Source organism: Molothrus ater, chromosome 8 (genome assembly GCF_012460135.2).
Source record: "Molothrus ater isolate BHLD 08-10-18 breed brown headed cowbird chromosome 8, BPBGC_Mater_1.1, whole genome shotgun sequence".
NCBI classification, from domain to species: Eukaryota; Metazoa; Chordata; class Aves; order Passeriformes; family Icteridae; genus Molothrus; species Molothrus ater.
In genome coordinates this window covers 5,147,748-5,171,817 of record NC_050485.2, presented here as the reverse complement: position 1 = coordinate 5,171,817, position 24,070 = coordinate 5,147,748, and the positions used below count along the sequence as shown (strand labels likewise).

At 42.2% G+C, this 24,070-nt stretch overlaps 1 protein-coding gene across 7 annotated transcripts in view; it reads left to right on the top strand.

Moving 5' to 3' along the window:
• The window catches only part of PCDH15 (protocadherin related 15), a 639,096-nt gene that overhangs the window by 155,749 nt on the left and 459,277 nt on the right, over positions 1 to 24,070 (top strand). For all 7 annotated transcript variants that reach the window (XM_054515533.1, XM_036385480.2, XM_054515534.1 and 4 more), the window contains exon 3: positions 3,887 to 3,964. The gene's annotated coding sequence lies outside the window, so the exon portion shown is untranslated. The remainder of the gene's footprint in view (positions 1 to 3,886; positions 3,965 to 24,070) is intronic.

Below are 24,070 nucleotides of genomic sequence, written 5' to 3'. Positions count from 1 at the left end.
CTCCTATCTAAGGAATAGATTCTCTCTCTTGAGGAAGGGAGAGCCATGCAAAGTGTGTTTAAAGGATGTAAAAAGGGTTGAGTTTTTTCATTGCCTCATCTCCTGGGGAGTGAAAACATTTTATTATGAAATGCAACACTGCCTTATGCCCTCTCACAATTCCACCTCTCCTGGGCTGTTCTGAGCAACAGGCTCTTCACAAGTCTGAGATCAATGAAAGAAAGGAGTCTGTGGGGTTTTAGTCTTTCACTGATTTGAAGTCTCTCACAATCACATTAGTTTAAGTAGACACTACAGAAAAGTGAAAAGAAAACCTCTGTGTTAAACTCTGTAAAGCCACAGAGTGATAAATGGGTTTTAATTCCAAATCTATTTTATTTCCTACAAGGCCTTAATGTTATTATTTGTAGCTATAAAAACATGGCTGACCTAAAATAGACTATATATTTATCTCATTAAGAAAAAAAAATCATTATTTATGGTTTTGAATTAATTGAGTGATTAGTTTTGTTTTCAACATAACTGAGGTGACTCTACAGTGACTTTCCCAAAGGAAAGGTGATCCTGAGGTTCTCTCACTACCTGCAGTGTGAGGTCTCAGAAGGGTTTAGCAAAAAATATTCCTTTTATTATACAGGTAAAAGTTACTACAAATGTGAAAATTACATGCAACTTACCTAGATCTTGTTTGCTTTTAGCTTGAAACTGTTTTTGTTTTAAATGTGGGCTTAGTGTAGCACTGTTCTGGTGAGTGTTGGTTTGGTTTTGATTGGTTTTTTGTGGTCTGTGGTCAAACCCCCTTTCTTAAAGCTCAATAAGGAGAAGCCATTTTAATAACTTTATTTTCGTTGTGAATCTCATTATGTGTGTATTCAGCAGGCTGACTCTTAGCTTTTTATTTGTTTTAGAAAAGAGCAGGGCAGATCTTTATTTTTTTAGTTTTTCAAAACACAGCCATGTCTGTTAAAATTAATTAGAGTTGAAGGTCAGAGTGTCAGTGCTGTTGAAGTTGTTATGACACATTTTTAGGAGCTGAGTCTCAGCAGCATTTAGAATCACAATCAGCAAAATTCGGTGAGAGGAGCTGAGGGAGGATGCTGATTAAACTTCTGCTCATGCTGTTGCCCTTGCACTGATTTAAAAGACAAAATTACCCTAAGAAGGGCAATATTGCAATATTTATCCTTTCTTTGGGCTGGACATGAAAAGCCCTGAAGGAAAGCAGATGGTTTTGGAAAGGCTGGAGTCAGGAATGGGATTGGATCCTCATGGGTCCCTGGCAACCCAGGATTCTGTGATTCCAGACAGAAATTCTCCAATTCACCAAAATAAACAACCAAACAATCCTTTCATTCACTTCAGATATACTTGAGGGGTTTTTTTTTTTTAAACTTTAAATCAGAGTATATAGAAAATAAAACCTGTCAGGCAGGCTGAGAATGCAGAATTTCAAAGCCAGTGCATCAGGGAGGTTTGACCATTCCCTCTGCCTGCTTCCCTTGCTATGCCACCGGAATTTGGGATGCTAGAGGGAAGAGCTGCTCTCTGCTGTACCAAGCCAAGGCTTTCACTGGCGGAGGGCACCAACCTTCCCTTCCTGCTGCTGCTCCAAACCCAGGGTGGTCCCAGCCCTCTGATGAGTGAAGGGAGCCATCAAAGACAAAGCCCTGCTCCCCACAACTCGGGAAATGCGGTTCTGCTGCCCCTGTTAGTGCAGGAAATCAGATTTTGGAGAAATCTCCTTGGGTCCTGGTCCTTTGGATTGGAATTAAATACCTACTGCTCATTTATGAGCACAAATCAGGTCAGCAGATCATGAAGAGGCTGGAAGATGGAATTTGAATTTCTCTCATCTCTGAGAGCCCTTGCCTTACCTGAGACCACCCTGCTCCTTTCCTTGTCCAGAAAATCCATCCTTTTTTTCCTCTGTCAAGGACACCAATGAACAGATTGGAAAATCTGAGTTGAGCTAATAATACATGAAAGAAGTTAAAGAAATTTGGCTAATCAAGACAATGTATTCAAATCCTTTATTGCTGAAAGTTAATCTGGTGAGCTTTTATAGGTTTTTGAGCTGGAATGGCAACTGAAAATGAATAATTTTGTATTACAGAGTGTTTTCATGTGCTTGGGAATGGCACAATGCTGCAAGAGCTGTACCAATTCCAGACTTGTTATTTATTTAACATTTGTTTAAAAAATTAGGTTTCTATCAGGAATTAAAAGGATTGCATTAAAATTAGAGATGATTAGGTGAACTGTTATGCCAGTTATGGGAAATCTAAAAATAGCTTCGGGTATAATGAGCAACTTCATTATATTAATGCAAAATATTTTCCTATCATTAAAAAATTAAAGAACTCTCCAAATGTTATTTTAGCTCCTAGGGGAAAAAATTATCAAAATGTTACTTTTTTTTAGAGCTATTGCTTTGTTTTTAAATGAACTGTTCCTACAAAGTATTTTCAGAGGATTTCACGAGAATACTCTAAAAAATCATCATCCAGCTTGAAGGGCAATAACCATTTGGGTTATTTTCAGTCTCTTCCCTCACCACATAATATTAATTTATTAATTGTCAGAAGCAGCTACAAAGCAGTGCTGCACTGCTCCTGCTAATTTTAATTTCCTCAGGAAATGCATTGTTGTTCTCACTTGGACAAAAACCAAAATATGCTTGCTGGAAATAGCTCTGAGATGCACAGATGAGAGGGATTGTCATGGGAACGTTTCATCAGCCATGGCCAGCAGCTCCTGATCCTGCTGTAGTTTTCCCTGTGTGCACTGGGAGAATTCCTTCCCTCCCTGCCCTTCCCAAAAGCGGGAGAGTGAAGCTGTGTCTGACCAGGGGACAACAAGGCCACACACAAAAATAAATGATCATTTCTTTGGTGGGGTGAGATTGCTTTGTGTCCAAGCACAGACATGCTGAAATCTGCTTTTTGTTCTGGTTTTTTGCCTCTAACATTTCATGGGACTCCTCAGGAGCAAAGGGCCACCACCAAGTAGTCAGGAGGGATTTTGGTGTCATCCAAACTCATTTCCTACCGTGAGTGTTTCCTCACAGCCAGGTCCCCACTACAGGTTTATGAATTTATTTAAGGTTTGTGCAAAAGCTAAAGAAACTTTGCTTCTTGTTCCTTCCTCAGCCTGGTTATAAATGCAGCCCTTCAGGAGAGGGAGAGTGTCAGGATGTTCCTGCCTTTAAAACTAGGAAAAGCTTAGGAAAAAGCCTAGGAACAGCCAAATCAATAAAGACAAGTTCTTTGGTCCTGGAATTCCTCCTAATTCTAAGTTTTACAGAGCTTTAGTCACATACCTGCTTGTGCTGTGTGCTTTGCCTCGTCCAAACTCAGTTAGTACAGCATTAAATATTGTCTGTGTGCTTATGAATGTATAGAATAATGGGAGAAATAGAATTATGACAGTGATCCATGGATGTATTTTGGAAATCATACACAAGCACAAGGAACCATCAATCTAGTCCTGCAACAGTTTTCAAATTTATTGCGCCTGTGTAGTGAAAATTTGAAATGAACTCATGTATTTTAAATCACTGTGTTTGGCACAGCTGGGCTTGTTTTGTTGGTGGTGTGGTCAAATGACCTCAGAAAATACTTATTTTGAAGTATATTCCCTCTTGCTGAAATCAAGGCTGTTACTTGAAGGATAGGTGGGAGAATACACCCAAAGGCATTAGTTATAAATCAAACCAATCCTTTCTCTGCCAAGCCTTGATTTATGCACATCAAATTAACTTTTCCAAACTTGCTGTAATTTATCTCAAACACAGGGCTTCTCAAAAAAGGGGAAATGAAATGTATTTGTGCTGTGCACTCAAGGTAAAATTTCTGAGTCAGTATTAATCAGGAGCAATGTGTTCCAGGATGAAGGGAACGTAATTCAGCACATTCCTTTGGAGCAGCAGTTGTTCTCCTGGCTGACAGAGGGACCAGAAAAAATGGTAAGAAAACTTCTTCTTTTAACTGGAAAGTGTGTCTTCAATTGTCTCCCTCTCTCTCTTTTTTCTTTCTTTTATTTTTAATTCACTCCATTAATAATTTGAAAACGCATATTGGGAGTTGTGATGGCAAAGTGTTGAACAGATAAAACAGGTAAAGATTAAATTGTTTAACTGGAATTGTGTAACAGTAAAGAAAGTGTGATGGTTTATTACCTCCACAGGTATAACTAATGTGTCATTTCTGCTGTTCTGCATGTACAAAAAATAGTTCTGGGGTCTGGGATAGATTTATTATCCTTCATTGATTGCCTCATTCTGTAGCAGGACGTTTCTGGCAGTAAAGCAGCAGAACTGTCACATCCATCATGATGTGTCGGAGATGTGTCAGGGCTGGGGCTCTTTTTTGAACTTTACTGCTCCTGAAAAATGTAGCTGAGCATTATAGGCAGAAGTCTGACATTTCCAGGATGAAAATCAATCTTTTTTTATGTGGTGATTCTCAAAGCAGACTTGAGCTTTGATTGCACAAGAGGTGCTTTCACGCGTTGGGGGATACAACAGGGACACCAAATAATTTGGGTAACAGATCTGGCAGGTGTTCTGTAATGAATATAAATTGGAGAAATGATCATAGAAAAGATACTTAAGTCAAGATGGCACAGCAAACATTGATCTGCTGCTGTCACAGCTGGGAACCTGAACCTGTTTCTTTTTGGTTCTTGTGTTTTCTTGTATTTCTCTTTAAAGCTGTGGGGATTAACCAGGTAAACGCAGTCTACTGTCAATTTATATTGCAATATAAATATTTATACACTATTTAGTGGGGGGAAAAAAAGAAGAATTGTTAAAATAATTGCTAAAAGCATGAGAAGCAATGAGAGGGCCTAATATACGGGAAGGGAAGGCAGATGAAACTCTTTGGGCTTTAATATGAATGCTAAAAATAAAAGGAGCAAGCAATCTGTGTAATTGTAAATACCTTGAAAAAAGAAAAGTCATTGTGTCACAGCTCCAGGGGCTCAGTACCTGGGCACTAAGGTGTTATTAGAGACAAGAAAGGACATTTTTGTGTTGGTGGCTGTGTCTAGAGGCAGCAGAAACCCCAGGAGAAGGGCAGCATGGAGACACAAACAGCCAGACAAGCACAAATTTTTAGATGTTGGGAGTGTGATGATAAAATATTTTGATGTTGGGTTGTTTCCCAGGGAAGATGTTTTGGAAGTAATGAGCAGAACAGTCTTGTTTTCTCATATTCTTTACTCAGGGAAATATCTAAAGAAATAAGATGATGGTGTGATACTCAGTTGTCCCCTTCCAAGAGGAAGGAGCATGGAAATTCCATGTAGTAGCCACTTTCAAAGATCAGTTCAAGATAATCAGTTGCTGTTGAAATCAGGAAGTTTCAGCTTGGTTGTTTGTCAATTTAGCCACTCAAGTGTGGGCTGATTTTCCGCACAATAATGCCCTGTCAGCCACAAGCCACTGACTCGATTTTGTTAAGGATTTTAGCAAGGCATGAAATGCATAATTAGGGGAGGAACAATTTCATCCCTTTGAGTTCCTAAAAATTATTTAATTTAGGACAAACAACAGAAGTCCTTAGAGCACATGAGTAGTCTGAAGTTTAAACAAGATGACAGCTTAGATGGATCAATAATTTCTCATCCCTACAGTTACTAATAATAAAGTGAAGAAAGAAATACTGGCTATTTCCAAGCTAAAGACGCAGAGAGGAGCAAATCCACTCCACTCCAGAGTGGACTCCATTGACACAGATTGCCTTCAGCCCATTAAGCCTCAGCACTGAGCTGCTTTAAGTTTTGTTTCTAAAAGTCTGGAAGCCAAGGAATTAAACCCCACCTGAGTTCTAAAAGCATGTTTTCTGAGCCTTAATAGAATGACACTTTGGTCTTACTTTTGTGTCTCCAGTCATGCAGGAAATTAGAGCACTGGCTTCTTCCTGCAGACTTTGGGTTTCAGGCTTCAGGCTCAATTTGGCAGCTTATATTGCTCAAATTGGCTTGTAAATGAGATATTTGTTTCTAAAGTATGACTGATATCAACTTGCTTACAAATACTTATACCGTGGGCATGTCTCTCATTTGATTCTGTAATTATATGATGGTTTTTCTTGTCAAGAGAGCTCAGAAACTTAATATTGATTTATGTTCCTGAGTTTCTGAAACTGCAATGTGTCACTGTTGAGCATAATTTAGAGTGGCCTTTTTTTCTCCCCTCTAATCTTGTACGTGCCAAGCTTGAGCTCATTTGGGGCTGGAATGATCTCAGAAATCATTTAACCCTTGTGGGGGTGTGGTGACAGTGGCAGGGATGAGGATGATGATGTCATCGAGGTGTCTCATTTCTTTATGGTTGTCTGAAATGGTATTTTCAGTCAAGGCTTTGAATAAATGAGAATTATTAACATTCCAATCTCTTGGGTGTCCTGTGGGGCTTTATCTTCTCCTGACACGACAGGAGGTGGACATGGATGCTCTGCCTGCCTGTGTCCCAAAGTGCTGGGCTGACACCCCAAAGTCTACTAGACCTTGATGGGATCTGTCAATGCCTTCTCAGTAAAGGGAGTTCCTCAATGATGCCCAAAATGTTCTGAAAATTAAAATTCTAAAATGGCAGGTTTTGATGGAATAGAAACTCAAATGATCAGTCTGTCTTGATGAACAAGGGAAAAAAAAAAAGGTAAAAAATCAAGGGACTATCTTCCAACTCAATCCATTCTGGGACTCTATAATTCCATGATTAGTAGATTCTGTGTTGTAATAATACATTAAGGGGCAGCTACATTTAAGGAGCACAGTGGCATGTTTGTTTTCTGTCAGGTTTTCCCTTGTATTTGCATTCCAGACCATCTGTAGAGGCCCAGGCAAACTGCAGTCTGTTCCCTAAAATCTCTGTTGGAACCAGTGCATCACCATTCCCCAGTTCAAAGGAGGCTGCCATTGAGCTAATATATTTAACAGGCAGATAAATAATTGCACAAATCTGGTCCATATTTTCAATTCATTTTCATAGTAAAACTAAAACCATGATAGTGAGAATTGATTTCAGCTTTTGAATTCATAAATCGATGGGAATATTCTGAACATCAAATTCTCCTGGAATTTCTTTTGAAGCATGATGGTTTTAAAGACAGTTTGTGGAACGTGGAAATGAATTTTTGACACATGCTGACATTGTGATCAGAGCTCTCAGTTTCCCAGGATGAAATGCAAATGAGGAGCTGATGTGGATCAGGTGGACTCTCTGTCATGGATACTTCCCAGTCCCTGACCTGGAATCACACAAGGAAGGGTGGGATGTGGGAGTCTGGGCTATTTGATGTAGGACTTTTGGCTATTTGGAAGTGTGGGGTGTAGGCAGGAGTTTGGGCTATTTGGTTTCATTTGCATTGGGAGATATTTTGTTGTTAGCTCAGTGTTAAGCATTGAGGTTTCAGGACTGCTGTACTCACCCCACAAAGTTTCTTGAGCTGTGAGAGGATAATTCCTGTCAGCTGGAAGGTTTGAGTGGCTCAAACAACACAAGTTTCCTCTGAGGGCTGCTTGCTGGTGGGATTGAGGGCTGGAATGGGATTGGGATTGGTGGGTTGCAGTTTTAAGGGGATCATCAAAGGTGAGGAGGAATCCAGCAGAGAGGGGTGGTGAGGTGGGCAAAGCTCTTGGAGCATTCCCAACTGCCTCCTCATGGGGACAACCCTGGGAAAGAGGAATTGTTAAAATAATTGCTAAAAGCATGAGAAGCAATGAGAGGGCCTAATATACGGGAAGGGAGGGCAGATGAAACTCTTTGGGCTTTAAAATGAATGCTAAAAATAAAAGGAGCAAGCAATCTGTGTAATTGTAAATACCTTGAAAAAAGGAAAGTCATTGTGTCACAGCTCCAGGGGCTCAGTACCTGGGCACTAAGGTGTTATTAGAGACAAAAAAGGACATTTTTGTGTTGGTGGCTGTGTCTAGAGGCAGCAGAAACCTCAGGAGAAGGGCAGCATGGAGACACAAACAGCCAGACAAGCACAAATTTTTAGATGTTGGGAGTGTGATGATAAAATATTTTGATGTTGGGTTGTTTCCCAGGGAAGATGTTTGGAAGTAATGAGCAGAACAGTCTTGTTTTCTCATATTCTTTACTCAGGGAAATATCTAAAGAAATAAGATGATGGTGTGATACTCAGTTGTCCCCTTCCAAGAGGAAGGAGCATGGAAATTCCATGTAGTAGCCACTTTCAAAGATCAACCCTGGGTCTCTCAACCCTGGGACTGTTCATTTATTTGCTATTTCATGAGTGGAGCAGCATTTCTGTGCCTTCATGCACTGACTGGTGTCAGAGGGGGGTGTTTGTCATCAAGTTTTGTCCTTGTGGAGGGAGCCAAATTGGTGCATTGCTCAGAGGGGCACGTAGCTGAGGGGAAGTGTTCTGCTGAGCAGCTTTGGTCAGATAAAACAGGCCTCCTGCTGGAATGCTAGCCTTGTGCAATGTTCTTTCCTAGCTGCTCACAGGTGGGAAGTGCAGGATGTACACCAGCAGTGATATCTGTTCAGTTTTTCTACCTAAATCCCCCTCCCAGACGTGCCTTTAATTCTGAAGCGTTTCCATCTCTGATAAAATTGCATTAATTACTCCTATTCCTGTCTTCACTTTGCTCTGAAAAAGAATAAATTTTCTTTGTGTTATGGCTCAGCATTCTGGAACAAACAGAAATCCAGGATCTGTAGTGTTTGTGTCATCACAGGAGATCTTTGAAGCACAGGCTGAAGTAGCAGAAATGTTCTGCACTCACCGGGGTGCATTTGTGCCTGGAGGATTGCAAAGAGAGGATGTCTTCCCCTCCTGCACTGACAGATTTGCTGGCAGAAATATGAAGGGTGGGTCAGGTGTCTGTTCAGTGATGCTGTCACCATTTAAGTTCATTTAGGAGACAGTGTGAGCCAGCAGGGTCTCCTTGCTACCTGCTGTAAACAAGGGGGAGTGTTAGGTTTTCTTCCACCTACCCAGAACAGCCTTCCAGCAGCTGCACCATCCAAATCCCATTCTATCTGTGTCCATGGAGTGGTTTTGGAGCTGTTTACACTTCCAAACCACGCTGTCAGAGGTGTGGAGGAAGGGAAGGGGTTCTGTTTCCCCAGTGACGTTTTGGGACAGAAGGGGTGGATTAAGAACAGCCCAAAGCTTCCATGGTGTCATTTGCCTGTTCTTGGAGAAAATTTGTGTGGGGCACTTGATTGTGGACCTAGAAGGCCAATGGGGGTGGCCACAGGCCCAGGGCAGGCCCTGCTGAGGGACCTCCAGGGCTGTGTCCAGTTCTGGGTCCCCAGTCCAGGAAGGACATGGAGGGGCTGGAGCGTGTCCAGGGAAGGGGCTGGAGCCCCAGGAGGGGCTGAGGGAGCTGGGAAGGGGCTGGAGCCCCAGGAGGGGCTGAGGGAGCTGGGAAGGGGCTGAGCCTGGAGCAAAGGAGGCTCTGGGGGCCCTTGTGGCTCTGCACAACTCCCTGCCAGGAGGGGACAGCCAGGGGGGGCCGGGCTGTGCTGCCAGGGAACAGGGACAGGACAAGGGCAAAGGGCCTCAAGCTGGGCCAGGGGAGGCTCAGCTTGGACAGCAGCAGCAATTTCTGCATGCAAAGGGTGTTCAGGCCTTGGCAGGGGCTGCCCAGGGAGCTTTGCAGTGCCCAGCCCTGCAGGTGTCCCAGCAAGGGCTGGAGGTGGCACTCAGGGCTCTGGGCTGGGCACAAGGTGGGCACTGGGCACAGGGGAGGGATTTTCCAGCCTCAGTGATTTTTGACTCTCCAGCAGGGCTTTTGTGGTAATGAGGAGCTTGGTATTCCCAACTGAAAACAAATAATGTGTTTTTAAATGCCAAAAATAGTTCCAGATGTGGGCTCAGTAATAAAATCCTGAAATGTGTTTTAGTGTTCCTTCAATGCAGAGAGGCTTCCACCTTTTGATGGCACCTTTACATCTTGATATTTTCTGAATTTTACTTGAGTTTTCCTTCAAGGACAGGTTGGATGGGACCCTGAGCAACCTGTTCTAGTCAGTGACATCCCTGCTTCTGGCAGGGAGGTGGAATAGGAGATTTTTTAGGTGCCTTCCAATCCATTCCAGGATTCAAATCATTCCAGTCTAGTGTTCCATCTTACCAGAGAATAGCTGGTGAGTCAGAGGTAAATATTGCCAAGCATTCCATATGCCACAGTGGAATAATTTATGCTCAAAACAGGCTTGTGGATAAAGATCTCATTTTTGAAGTCACAGCTCCTTCTCTCTGTAAATTGGGGGGTGAAGGGGGGTATAAATCCCCAGCTGGAGAAACAGGTTGTGCAATTTGCTTGGGTTTGGGGGGCATTGCTGCATAGACAGTTCTGCCTACACAGTTACAGACTGGTGCCATGGAGTAGCAGATACACTTTTCCATCTCTTTTCTTAACCCAACAGATTTGTGTTATCAAACCTATTAAAAAAAAAAAGTCTTGTCCCTAATGAATGCTTCTGATTCCTTCAAGGTTACATGGACGTGGTTTCAAAGTATGAATCAGTCTGGTGAGGGTTGTCTCAAAATTGGATGCAGATTTTTGTCTGTTTTGAAATTCAAAAATCTCTTAAATTTGTCTAAATTTATATATTAAATATATATGTGTATATAGCATTCATGTCATTAAATATATATGCCTAATATATTTTGCATAGAGAGTTTAAATATTGACTGACCATATACACCCTCAAACTCCCTGCCATGGTATCTTAGAGAAGACTAACTTAAAACTTAATTTAGTCCCAGTTTTTATAAAGGATAAAAAGAAAAAGAACTTTTTCTATGCCTGATGTGAAATTTCCTGCGTTGCCTCAGCTTGAGATTTACTGATTTCCATGTCTGTGATGTCAGGGCTGGAGACAGGTACCTCATCCCCAACAGTCCTGCAGCATTGTGACACCAGGGGAGATTCAAATCAGATATTAGGGGGAAAAATGTTGGAATCTGAAATGTAAGGAACTCTCAGAACTTTGGGTCTGTAAGCCAAAGCTTAGAATTAAACACAGGATTTGATCTGAGACCTTGGAAAAGGCTTCCAAACTTAGGTGCTAGAAGTGAGAGTGTGGATTTAGAGTTTAAAGCAGAGACATGTTAAGCTGAGTAAAAGAAACTTTGGAGTTTTAGAGTTTAAGATATAAAAATAAAAGCAGTTACAAGGGTAAACAAGAAGTTTAAAATGCAGTAGTGTAGGTTTGTGTGTCATAACATGATTGTTTAAGAAAGCTTACACTGTAGCATGGGTCCATAAGATGAAATATTTAAGGACTGGGTCAAAAACATAAATATCCTTGTTGGCAGTGTTTTATTGGTCAATAAATCCTTAAAAGGTCTTGTAACTGGAGGTCTTGTGACCTTCTGAACCATGCTGTAACAATGTGAGCCCAACTCACCCTTCTTGCCTATGTAGAAGATATGGAAAATAAATCACATCATCAAAAACAATTCAGAGGTCCCATCTCGAATTCCTTCTAAAATTCCCCACAAGTGAATTATCACCAAGAAATTCACTGGAAGGGGAGTGGTCAGGCTCTGGAGTAAATTGGTCAGGGAGGTAAACAAGGAGTTTAGAATACAGTACTGGAGGTTTGTGTGTCATAACATGATTGGTTAAAACAGCATACGCTGTAGCATAGGTCCATAAAATGAAATATTTAAGGATTGGGTCAAAAACATAAATATCCTTGTTGGCAGTGTTTTATTGGTCAATAAATCCTTAAAAGGTCTTGTAACTAAAGGTCTTGTGACCTTCTGAACCATGCTGTAACAATGTGAGCCCAACTCACCCTTTCTGCCTGTGTAGAACATAAGGAAAATAAATCACATCATCAAAAACCATTCAGAGGTCCCATCTTGAATTTCTTCCAAAATTTCCCACAAGTGAATTATCACCAAGAAATTCACTGGAAGAGAATGGTCAGGCACTGGAATGAGTTGCCCAGGAAGGTGGTGGAGTCACCATTTCTGGAAGAATTCAAAAGTTTTCTGGCTGTGGCCCTTGGGACGTGGTTTAGGGCTGATGCTGGTGGTGCTGGGGAGCAGCTGATGGTCCTGAAGGTCTCTCCCAGCCTGGATGACTCTGGGATTCTGGTAGCCATGGCATGAACTTGTCAGGTTTAATTTGGGTTAATTTCTTCAGCTCCCAGGAGATCTGCTGTGTGTCTGGGTGGCTCTGCTGGTGCTAGACTGATTTCCACATCCAGACAAGGAAAAGTTACAAACAGCAGTGAAAATCCTGAGCAGCTACTGAATCTGTACAGCTCCCACATGATCCCAGTGATCAGGCCACTGGAAATATTGGGTGAGCAAGCTTTTCCTTCAGTTTCTCAGGCAGCCAACTGATTGTGCCAAGCAAAGCAATGTTTTTAGGAGTGTGATTTCTCAAGGGCTCTAATTGCTGTGTGCTGAGCAAGAGGGATATTGGATGTAATGCTAAAACTGCTTATTTATAAATTAATGTTATCTATTCAAAATTAGTGTTGAAGAGGGCTGATTTCCATTCCAGTCACTGGTAATATGTTCCTTTAAGAAGTTGTTATTCATACTTTATTTTTCATTAGGTTGCTCATTTTGGTGGTTTGTTTCTTTTTTCCAAGTGACGAATTTTCTTCAAGTTTCAAGTTCAACTTCCCCTGAGTTTAACCAATGCTTCATGTGTTAAGCTTTGGAATGGGCTGCCCAGGCCAGTCCTGGAGTCACCATCCTGGAAATGTTCAAAAAAATAAGGGGATGGGGATTTTTCTGGCGTGGCTTAGTGGCTGTGCTGGGATTTGGTAGAAGGGCTGAACTGGATGATCCTGGAGGTCTTTTCCAGCCTTACTGATTCAGTGATTGCATGACTGTGGCAGCACCTCAGGGGATTGTACAGCTGTCATGTTTTCTGTTTGCATTTCTTTCCTTGCCTTGCACCGCAGACACAAAGCTGAGGCAAAGCCCAGCCTAAATGGATCACTCTCAATCTTCTTCCTAACAAAAGGGTGAAGAGAGCATAGCAGGAAAAAAGGCCTTGCTGCACTCATATCTTCTGAAGCTGCTGCTTCTCTTCAAACTGGAATGTTTTCTATTTACATGTTTTTTTATTGCTCGTGGTCACTGCAACTGCCCTTATGTGGGGGCATTCACCAGGATGAATCATGAAAGCTCCAACTACTTTAAAGTAGATTATCTACTTGTGCTGTGGAGGAGAAATATCCATCTTTAATCAAATTACACATTATCTTTTGTTGCAGGCAAGTAGCTCCTCAGAAGAGATAGAGGTTGGAAAGATTATTAAAAAAAAACCTATTCAGCTGCAGTCCATGGTCATGTTTAAGACCAGGCTGTGGTTCAGAGCCCAGTAAATCTTGACTCTCATCCTGTTAAACCTGGCAGCAATTGGATTTACACTTCTCAAGATCAGGAAAAAATTAATTCAGAGAGAAGTAATGGTGTACATCCATATATTATGTCACATATATTATATTATATCCTGTATATTATATTAAAAATGTGATAGCAGGGAGAAGAAGAGCAAGCATGTGGTGGGGGTGTATGAGCACAGAGACTGAAGCAAGTATGAAATAATGGAAATAATGAAAACAGACAAAATCCATCCTAAAAAATAAAAGCAGTGCTGGAAATTAGGTTACCAGCATTGCCTTGATTCACTGAGTTTCCCGTGGTCAAAACATTCAACTACAATATTTAACCACCTAAAACTGGACATAAATGGAAGAAATACCTGATACCTAGCTAGCAATTTTATTTTTCTCCAAGTGCAACAAATGCAACTTAAAGTCTTTTAACCCCAAGGTGTTTTCTATTGAACCATGTGGGCAGGGATGTTCAAGTGCAAGTCACTTCCATCAGTGTGTGGGTACAGAGAGTTCCTTGTCAGTTGCTCTTAACCAGGCAGGGGTTTAATACTCTATCAAGGGATGAAATCAAAGTGCAGGAGAACACCTGAAAAAACCACAGATGACTGCCAGAAAGAAGCAGAAATATGTCTGAGTGTCAGCTATTTCCTGCAGGTTTCCAGGAGGTGAAATGGAGATAGACACCTCTATAGCTCATGTGTGGCATTTTGGGGCAGAATCAGGGCACTAAAGGCAGGGAAACTCCTTCCTCCTGCTGCACAGTTTTCCTGAAGAAAGCCTCTAGGCTGTGACCTGGTAGAGAAGAAATGGTCAAGGAATGAAATACGTTCATTTTTTGTATGAGATTTCCCAAATTGTCTTGGTTAACAAATCAAGGACTGTGTGTGTGAGTCTATTTTTAAAGAGAGAACTCATTCCCTCCTTGAGGCTGAAACTCTGGGGTCAGGTGGAAAATGGAGCTCCTGTCACTAAGGATGTTTTGTTTCTGTGTAGACATTGAGAAATAAGAGACCAACTTTGTAACATAAAATTATCAGGTTAATCAATTAATTAGACAAGTGGAGTGCCCATCCCTGGAGGTGTCCAAGGAAGATGTGGACAGGGCACTCAGGGCTCTGGGCTGGTGACAAGGACTCCATTGGAGTCCTTTTTCAACCTAAATAATTCCATTATTCCAAATCCTTTTGCTGTTCCTTCTCTTTTTTTTAAATAATGTAATTTATTTCTGGAATATTTATTTTATAAAATCTGTGCACATTTTCCTTTATCATCTCCTGGCATTTAACAGATTATATGGGGTATAGACACCACTTAGCTCCTCACAAAATTGGAGCTATTTTAGGGTATTTTGCCTATTAAAGAGCTCTGGTTTGAAGGAAATACAATGATTACAGAAGCCTCTGAGGTTTCAAGGAAATGAAAGTACAATATGAGCAGTCTTTTCTGATAAAGCTGCAAAATGACTCAAAATGATTTGAGCCAGAAATGTATAAAAATGACAAGATTTTCTGGGGCTTGTGATTTTGGTGGCCTGACTCTCTTTATCTGATGTTATTTGCTGTGACAGTTGGTGTGTCCCTGTGTCATGTTGTCAACTTGTAGCATTTATTTATTCATTTGAAATAGAAGCATTTTTCAGGACTTATGATCTGTCATGTTTTAAATCCAATAATGCTCTTTATTTACCCCTGGGTTTCTATGTCTTCATGCCACTCAATTTCTGTCTCTGATTGCCTCATCACCTCAGATATGTGAAGTTTTTGGTCGTTCAGAGAGAGGACTTTTGTCCATGAGCTATAATTTACTGATGGGCAAAAGTTCTGGAAAAAAAAAATCTCCCATCCTCAATTCTGTAATCAAGGCCTGTATTTTACTAAATCACACTCTCAAGTGCTGAGTACAAACATGCAAAAATAACTGTGTGTAACAGATTGATGAGTATGTTAAATGAAAGATTTTAGCTGTAATTGTGTCCAAACCACTTTTTGTTAATGAGTTCTTGGTTACCTGGTGAACTTTTAGGTGTGTGGCAAGGTAGATTTTATCACAATCAAAAATCTCAATCTATTTTGAAGTACTGAAGGATTTTTCCTGAAAATTATAATCTTGTTGTGATCTATCACAGGAAATTTGAGCACCTGGGGTTAACAGGAGGAGACCAAGGGAATATGAAAGGAAGGGGGACAGGGGACATAAAATCAGAATATGTGATGAAAATAACTGCAATTAGGCAAAAAGTTAAAAGGGGAAATTGCATGTGATAATAGAAGAAAAATGGTTTAAAATCAAAATAAACTCTCGCCTAAGAAGTCCCTGACCTGCAAACTTTTGGCAGCCAGGAGCTTGATTGGGTGAAACAAAAGGAATTTTCCATTGAAAGGATTCTCACCTGATTTTCTGTGGTCAAATCTGAATCACACAACCAGTGGGAGAAAATGAATGGAAAAATAAACGTAGCCCTTGATGTAGGGATTGCTTAGGGGGAGATCTATATGCAAACCAAACTGGTAAATAAAGCAGAAGCTAAATAACCAAATAGATGGAGTAACAGAAAAAGTAATTTGCATTATGAAATCAAGAGTAAATTAGGAGTGTTTGTTTAAATGACAAATGCAGGCATTAGATCGAAGGGAAAAACCTGAAACAAAACATTCCTTGAAGGAAGCAATCAGTGTTGGGCTTAAGCACCCATGAATTGTTTTGGCTCCTGCAGTTTCATGCCTTGGGAAATCTTTTCCTTTTCAGATAATCAGGAGCAGCCATGGTCACAGTGCAAGAGCACCTCCTGCATGTAGGAGCTCCAGGGAGACCCATTTGTATTTCCCTATAGAAGTTTCCAAAATCCCAACAAAAACCCCTGCCAAAATGCTGAACCAATGCCAATCATTTTTTCTTCATTATTTTTTCACTCTGCATTTTGTGATCTGAGACAAAGCTTTTCCCTCTCTGATTTAAGTTGGAATTTGATCCTTTAGGGATGACCCTATCTGCACGGATCAGTGTCTGGGTTTGAGGGCAGCTCCACAGTGGGAAGTACAAGGAAAAGGGAAGTTAAAAGGACCTGCAGATCCCTGACCCTCTGGTTGAACATGAGGGCAGGTGAGCAGCTTTATCCAGCACAGGTGACTTTGAACTGAGATCCTGGGATTTATTTTCACAGGTCCAGAAGGGAGGAACATGCAGGGCCTGATGGCAAATCTCAATCATCTGTTCATTCTTTTCCTTTTGGAAAGCATAACGTTTTCTCCTCTACCTGTCAGTTTCTGTATAATTAATGCTGTTTTCCTGTTAGCTCCCACATCTCTTCCTTCCCATGTCTACATGACATTTCCTTTGCAAGTTTGAAGGAACTTATTATTCCACTTAAAAGGCAAAAAAAACCCCTCAAACTGTTTTTCCTATGACAGCAGAAACATCAGCTGTGGCTTTGCTTGAAAACCAGTGCATCGTTTCCTGAGGATGCATTTCAACTTTCCCATTCCAGACCTCTCTGGGAGCAAGGCCTGGTCTAGTGGAAGATGGCAGAAGGGTTGGACTGGAGGGTCTTTACAATTTACATACAGGACTTGTTGGACTGGAGGGTCTTTACAATTTACATACAGGACTTGTTGGACTGGAGGGTATTTACAATTTACATACAGGACTTGTTGGTGTCTCAGGATTATTGGTAGATGGCATTCCTGGGTCTCACTTCCCAAAGATTTACAGCTGACTGTGTGTAAATAATGGGAGGTTACTGGGCATGCTGACTGCAGCATATATTTTCTAAAATACACATCAGTGTGGGTTTTTTCAGCTTAATATGCGGTTTTGTTTCTTTGCTCTTCCCAAAATTTGATTAATCTGATAGCTTGCTACCTTTAAACCATTCTAGGACTCGAACAGGTCCCCATTCCAGCCATCCTTGTCCTCTCCTGTCCTCAGAGGCCACTTGGCTGCCTCAGGAGGCACCACTGGCATCAGAGGTGTCTGTCCAGAAGTCTTTGGAAATCAGTGGAACACTTGGAAGTGTTTTCAGTTGTCAAATACCAGCTGCAGCCCTGCGGTGGGACCATTGCTGGATCCATCAAAATCATGTTTTCAGTGCTGCTGGGTTTGGACATTGTGTGCAGGATGTGGGAAACTGCTGGATGGATTCTGCACTTCCATTCCCCAGCTGAGGGGTTAGGAGCAGCTAACCCTGTTCAAAGGCTTCAGTGGGTGCGCCATCAACACATGGCAGCAGTGGGTTTTTGCAGGAAACCCTCTTAGAATCGGGGCTTGAATTGATGTGTTTTTAGAGACAAGTGATAGACATCAAAATGAGATCAGTCCCAGTGATTTCACCGCAGAGCTGTGCTCCTCTGGTGCAGGAGCAGCAGTGAACCCCTCCTGCTGTGAGGATTTACTGGGAATGTGTGATAAGAAGGGTTTCACATGTGCAAGCACCCTGAGTTTGAATCTCCCACTTCAGGCAGGGGCTGTCTCCACCTGCTTGCTCACATGTCAGAAGAATTCTTGTGTGTTATAGAAAGAGCTGTAGTTGCAATAACAGAAAGATTTTTGGCAGTGGACAGAATAGGAATGTCAGTGGTAAAATGGACTTGGTTCTCCAGCCAGATCTCTGTTCTCTTCCTTTCCACACTGTGTTTTAGGCTCCAGGGGCCACATTTTCAGAGAATATAAATTTCCATCCTTCCCTTGGGGCTTTGATGAGTTACAAAGATCAGCTGTTTTATGAACTTAGCTGAGTATTTTTGGTCTTTTCAGGGTTATGTCACAGCCTTGTCGTTTCTTGCCATCATGTTTTGTATGGGTTCTGTTCCTCAGGGAAGCTTATGTGACCCTTGGGGACGTGGTTTGGTCATGGCCTTGGCAGAGCTGGGTAACAACTGCACTCAGTGATCTTGGAGTTTTCCACCCTAAAATAGGGTGGAAACAAATAAATAAATAAATATCAATTCCAGGTGAAGCACACCAGTTTAAACACCCAGATTCTCATTGTCAGACTGGCTTACTTCGATGTGTGCTACAATTTACTCACAAGCTTTGTTGATGTCTCAGGGTTATTGGTAGATGGCATTCCTGGGTCACACATCCCAAAGATTTACAGCTGACTGTGTGTAAATAATGGGAGGTTACTGGGCATGCTGACTGCACCATATATTTTCTAAAATACACATCAGTGTGGGGTTTGTTTTTTTTTTTCAGCTTAATGTGCAGTTTTGTTTCTTTGCTCTTCCCAAAATTTGATTAATCTGATAGCTTGGTACCTTTAAACCATCCCAGCAGCTCAGACAGATTGCAGATGCTAAACCTTATGTTCACCTCATAAAAATATTACTGAAAATTATTGGCAACATCTGACTTCAATGTAGCTGTATCTTGGTCTGTTTATATTCTGTGAAACTCAGCGGGATCTAGAAAAGCAAAATCTATGAAGTGCATAATCAGTAGTTTTTGAAGTTAAGAGCACCAGCATGGGCATCTACCCTTAGGCTTGCTTTCTTCTTTTTTTAAATTATTTTTTCATAAGTTATTGCTGAGAGGGAAGAATTTCCATCCCCTTTCAGATAGGGCCCAAAATATCATTTATTTGTTTCTCAACCCAAATATTTTCTGATTTGCCTTCCCTTGTCATGGTTTTTTTATCCATTGCTAAACAGACTTCTCATCCTCAGGGTATTGGTCTATATCCACTCAGTTTGAGTTAGAATTGCTCCCCACCCATCAGAAAACTTCCTGTATGCTGATCCCACCCCAAACAAGCTCCATCCTTCTGTATTTTGACTTCTTGCCATTGTGTAGTAATAGGTGATGTTGAAAGAGGAAAAAGAAATCTTCAGTTGGACAGTTCTTCCCACATAAAACACGGGGCTGTTCTGTGGTGATGTTTTCCATGTCCAGTGGTCCAAAGAATTGGGTGAACTCAATTTTTGACAAAGAATTGAGTGAATTTCTGTCAATTTGTGTTTGTGCAGAGCTTTGTAGTGTGATCCCCATCCCTGGAGGTTTCTAAAGGACACGGAGAGGTGGCTCTTGGGGACAGGAGTGGCAGCGCTGCGGGGATGGATTTGCTGATCCTGGAGGGCTTTCCCAATGCAAACCATTCTGTGGTTCCATGATTAATGATCTCTAACAAGTCGAGTGCTTTATTTCTGAATACACAACATGGTGCTCGTAAAGCTTTACAGAGGTGTCAGTGGCTTTGCTGGCTTGGGGAAGGTTGTTTTTTTTAGTTTTTTTAATTTGGTTTTTTTTTTTTTTTTCAACAGTGGCCACACTGTTAATATGGGTCATTTAAAAGTTCATTAAATCTGCTTCCTGGAGCCTTGATAACACAGTCCTGGCAGGGAAGAACAACAACTGTGATTTCCTACAGTTGTCTTGAATAACCGTGTTTCTATGGTATTTGTTGGAAAGTTGGGTTGCCAAAATGGAGGGAAGTACCCCCAAAGAGCTGGGGTGTGTCTGTAGCTCTTTAAAATAAATCCCTCCACTCTCCTGCCCCTCAGTGAGGTTATCACTACATCACATTACTGAAGTGATAATGGATATCATTTATTTAAAGGAAGCTGGTATGAAAAAGTAATCTGTTGGGAGCTTTGAGAATTCTAATTGACAAAATCAATAAGCTCCCAGCTAGAATAGCACCTTTCTTTTTTTCATTTTCCACAATTGCATAGCAGGGAGTGATTTATCACCTGGCTTCCTGTTTTTAACAGTTTTTCCAATACTTGTTTCTCATTGCTATCCCCAAAAATGTGCCCAGCTGCTCTGAGACAGAGGATACATGAGAGCTATAAATACTTTTCAAGTCTTTTGTTGCTTTATTATTTCAGGGGTAGCAATTTGAGACTGCAGGTCAAATAGATGCTGTTGTAACCTCTGTCTGCTCACTGCTCCCTGGGGCTGCTGTGACAGTCTGGACCCTCCTCCCTTTCACTGAGCACAGTGGAGTGTGTGGTACCCACATTGCAATTGGAATGGACAGAGCAGCATTTCACACCTCCTGCCTCTCAGCCTCAGGGACTCTCTCTTCCTAATCAAGTTCTCCTGCAGAGTCAATAAAAATGTGGTTGTAGGAAGCACTTGACAAATCACAGGTGAATGTTAATCCTGAGAGGTGAACTTTCATAGAGCTCGGTGGTAATTTCAAATTGGGGGATAATGAACATTTAGGCAAGTCTGACATTCACATGACATAAAGGTGGGCTGGAGACCCTCACCAAGGGTTGCTATGCAGTTATTAAAGTTCAAAGCAGCTGTTTCCAGAGGTCAGGCCTGTGAGGCCACTGTTTATTCACAACTGACTATGATGTGCAAACAATGAGAAGTCACATGAATCGATCCTTAAACACTGCAAAACCCAGGAAAGCAGATTGAGTGATCTCTGAAAGCATTTTTGTTTAAAAGAGACTTAAATATGCTGCTAGATTTGTTTGCCTTGTCTTAAGAAGTCTTGATTAGATAGAGAAGATAGATTGTTCATCATAATGGGTTTCCCTACTTAGTTTCAGGCAGTGCAGACCACGGAAGAAATCAAAGCAGCATGATGAGATATAGCACTGAAGATGAAATTTTTCATAAATGCCCATGCTTTCAATTATTTTGTTATTTATAGGCAACTGATTTGGAAATTATTCAATAACCTCCCCCCCCAAAAAACCCCAAATCATACAAAGCAATCTCTGTCTAGAATATCTTATGTCTGGAACTACAGTTTTGTCTACCATTCTGTCTCCATTGGCTATTGTGTTTAGGGCCTTTCTTCTCCTTTTAGCCCCAGGCTCCATCATTCCCTGAACTGGATCTAGAGACCCTCTGGTCCCCAAGGATTGAGGAGAGTCCCAGCTTGCAGAGGGCATGCAATGACTGGGGTGAGTCCCACCACAGGGTTCCTCAGCTGTCAGGAGCTGTCTCCCAGCCCTGCTTGGCCCCACACAGCTGTAGATTCTTTCCTCTTCCATCAGCAGATGGGATCAGCACTCAGGACTGCTCCCAGCTGGAGAATAAACCTCGTGCATTGGGCTTCTGTAGAAGTTAGCAAAGTTGCAGATGTTCTCAGAGGGAATCAGATTGGTGCTGCTATATTTGTCCCAGGAGCATGGCCCTATTTTAATGGGACTTCAGGGAACTGAATTTAGGAAGGATTGCATAGGACTATATAGGATTATATATTATATAGTATATATTAGATAGCAGAGGTTGAACTGTAATCAAAACAAAAAAAAGAAAAAAAGGAAGATGAATCATGACTCTGGTCATTGTCTAAGGAGTGGGCAGCTTCCCAGTGGCACAGCTGATGCCATGGGCAGAGGTACAGGACAGATTATGCAAATTATGGATTATCCAGCACTGGCCTGGCTACCAGAGCTTAATGCTGTCGTGGTGCCAGTCTTGGGAAATGCCTGCAGGATTTATTCCTCACAGTCCTGGAAGTTAGACCTCCTGTGCCTCTTGTAAGGTTGTGATGGTTTCCTCAGGAATCATGTTCAGCACTGGAAAATCTGTGTGCTCTGGCTCAGAATTCCAGGCCTATCCACTTAAAATAGAAGGGATATCACTTATTCTTATTTGAACTTATTTATCTAAACTCTCCTGCTGGATCTGGAACTCTTCCTGTGCCATGCTGTTGCCTTACACCCAGTTTCTTCTTATTCTTTTATGATCATTTGCCTAACAAACTTTTTGATTCTCTTAGAGCAGGCAACTCTTGATTTTGCTATTTTTGAGGAAGTGTCAATAATTTCCTGTGATTCTGCACAGCAATTTCAGCTGTTTTGTGTGGAATTCAGTGATTGTGTTCTACTTTGTCTCCGTGTGTCTTAGAATCACTTAGATGACAAAAGATCTCTAAGAGCATCCAAGTCCAGCATTGCAAAGGCCACCCATGTCCCCAAGTGACACATCCGCGTGTTTTTTGAACACCTGCAGGGCTGGGCACTGCAAAGCTCCCTGGGCAGCCCCTGCCAAGGCCTGAGCACCCTTTGCATGCAGAAATTGCTGCTGCTGTCCAAGCTGAGCCTCCCCTGGCCCAGCTTGAGGCCCTTTGCCCTTGTCCTGTCCCTGTTCCCTGGCAGCACAGCCCGGCCCCCCCTGGCTGTCCCCTCCTGGCAGGGAGTTGTGCAGAGCCACAAGGGCCCCCTGAGCCTCCTTTGCTCCAGGCTCAGCCCCTTCCCAGCTCCCTCAGCCCCTCCTGGGGCTCCAGCCCCTTCCCCAGCTCCGTTCCCTGCCCTGGACACGCTCCAGCCCCTCCAGGGCTCTCTGGCCAGGAGGGCCCAGAGCTGGACACAGCCCTCAGGTCCCTCAGCAGGGCCAGCCCAGGGGACAGGCCCTGCCCTGGGCCTGTGGCCACCCCATGGCTGGCACAGCCAGGGGCCATTGGCCTCGTGCCCCCTGGGCTCCTGTCCAGCCCTGGCACAGCCCCCAGGGCCTTTCCCCAGGGGCCCTTTCCAGCCCCTCTGCCCAGCCTGGAGCTGCAGGGCCTGGGCTGAGCCAGGGCAGAATCCAACAGTTCCGTATTACAACAGTTCCATTCCTCTCTAATGCATTCTGCTGTTGAATCCTCTTTTCTGTAAGCATCAGGCAATGATGATATCGTTCATTGGAAATTATGTTGTCTTGGCATGGTGTTTTGCTGTTCCATAAATGTGTAAACTCTTGTTAAATCTTCAAAACATAAGCCCCAGACAGGCAGTGGGTTGTCAACATTATTCTCTTAGAGCTGCTGTGCTGTCAGCAGCCCTTTCCTGGGTGTTGTCTCCTGTCAAGCACCTGAGAAAAAGCTCTTGGAGTGGGCTTAAGGTGTGATGTTCCTACAAACATGATTGTCATCGTGTGCTGCAGGTATTTCTCAGCTGTTTCCCAGTGCCTGTTTTCTGTTTTCTCTGGCTTCTCCTTATCTCCCATTCCTGCTGTGGTTTCCCATAGCATGAGGTACCTCTCACAACCTGCAGCACCTCTGAAGCCCTGGGCTGCTGGCCAGGTTTTTATTATTCTTCTTATGAACTGTTAACTCTCATTTTTCAAAGGTGCATGAAGGAGGCAGTCCTGGAGGCTTTTACTTGTACAGCTCTTCTGTCTTTGGTTTCTCCTGGCAACGCTTTGTTCTCAACATATCTTGTTTATGTGGAAAGGGGTTTTTATTCCCTTGGTGCTGGTCACAATTCTGAGCAGAGTCTTTCACCCTCCCACCCCTCGCTGTGCTTAAATGCCTGTTCCTGAAATGTGAACAACAAATACCTGGTAAAATTTAAAGACACATTCAAAGAACTCAAGAGTAAATTACAAGTATAATTCTCTGTTATTTTAAAATGTTATATTGTATTTCCATAAGTGTCATCCTAATATACTTCAAGAACGTTTTTGTTCAAGATATTTCCAAACAATGGAATTTAAAAATTATTGCAAACACAGGATAGTACCCTTAGTATTCTCAATTTCAGTTTGCAAGGAAAAAAAATAGGTTTTCCATTGCTATTGCCAGAGAAGCTGTGGCTGCCCCTTAATCCCTGGAAGTGTCCAAGGCCGGGCTGGACAGGGCTTGGAGCAGCCTGGGACACTGGAAGGTGGCCCTGCCTATGGCAGGGAGTGGCACTTGATGAGCTTTAAGGCCCTTTCCAACCCAAAGCAGTCTGTGATTCTATGATAATATTCCTGCTGAAGTATTTAATAGCTGTTTCATCCTAATGCTTTGTCACTCTGATGTGGAACTGGATTTCCTCT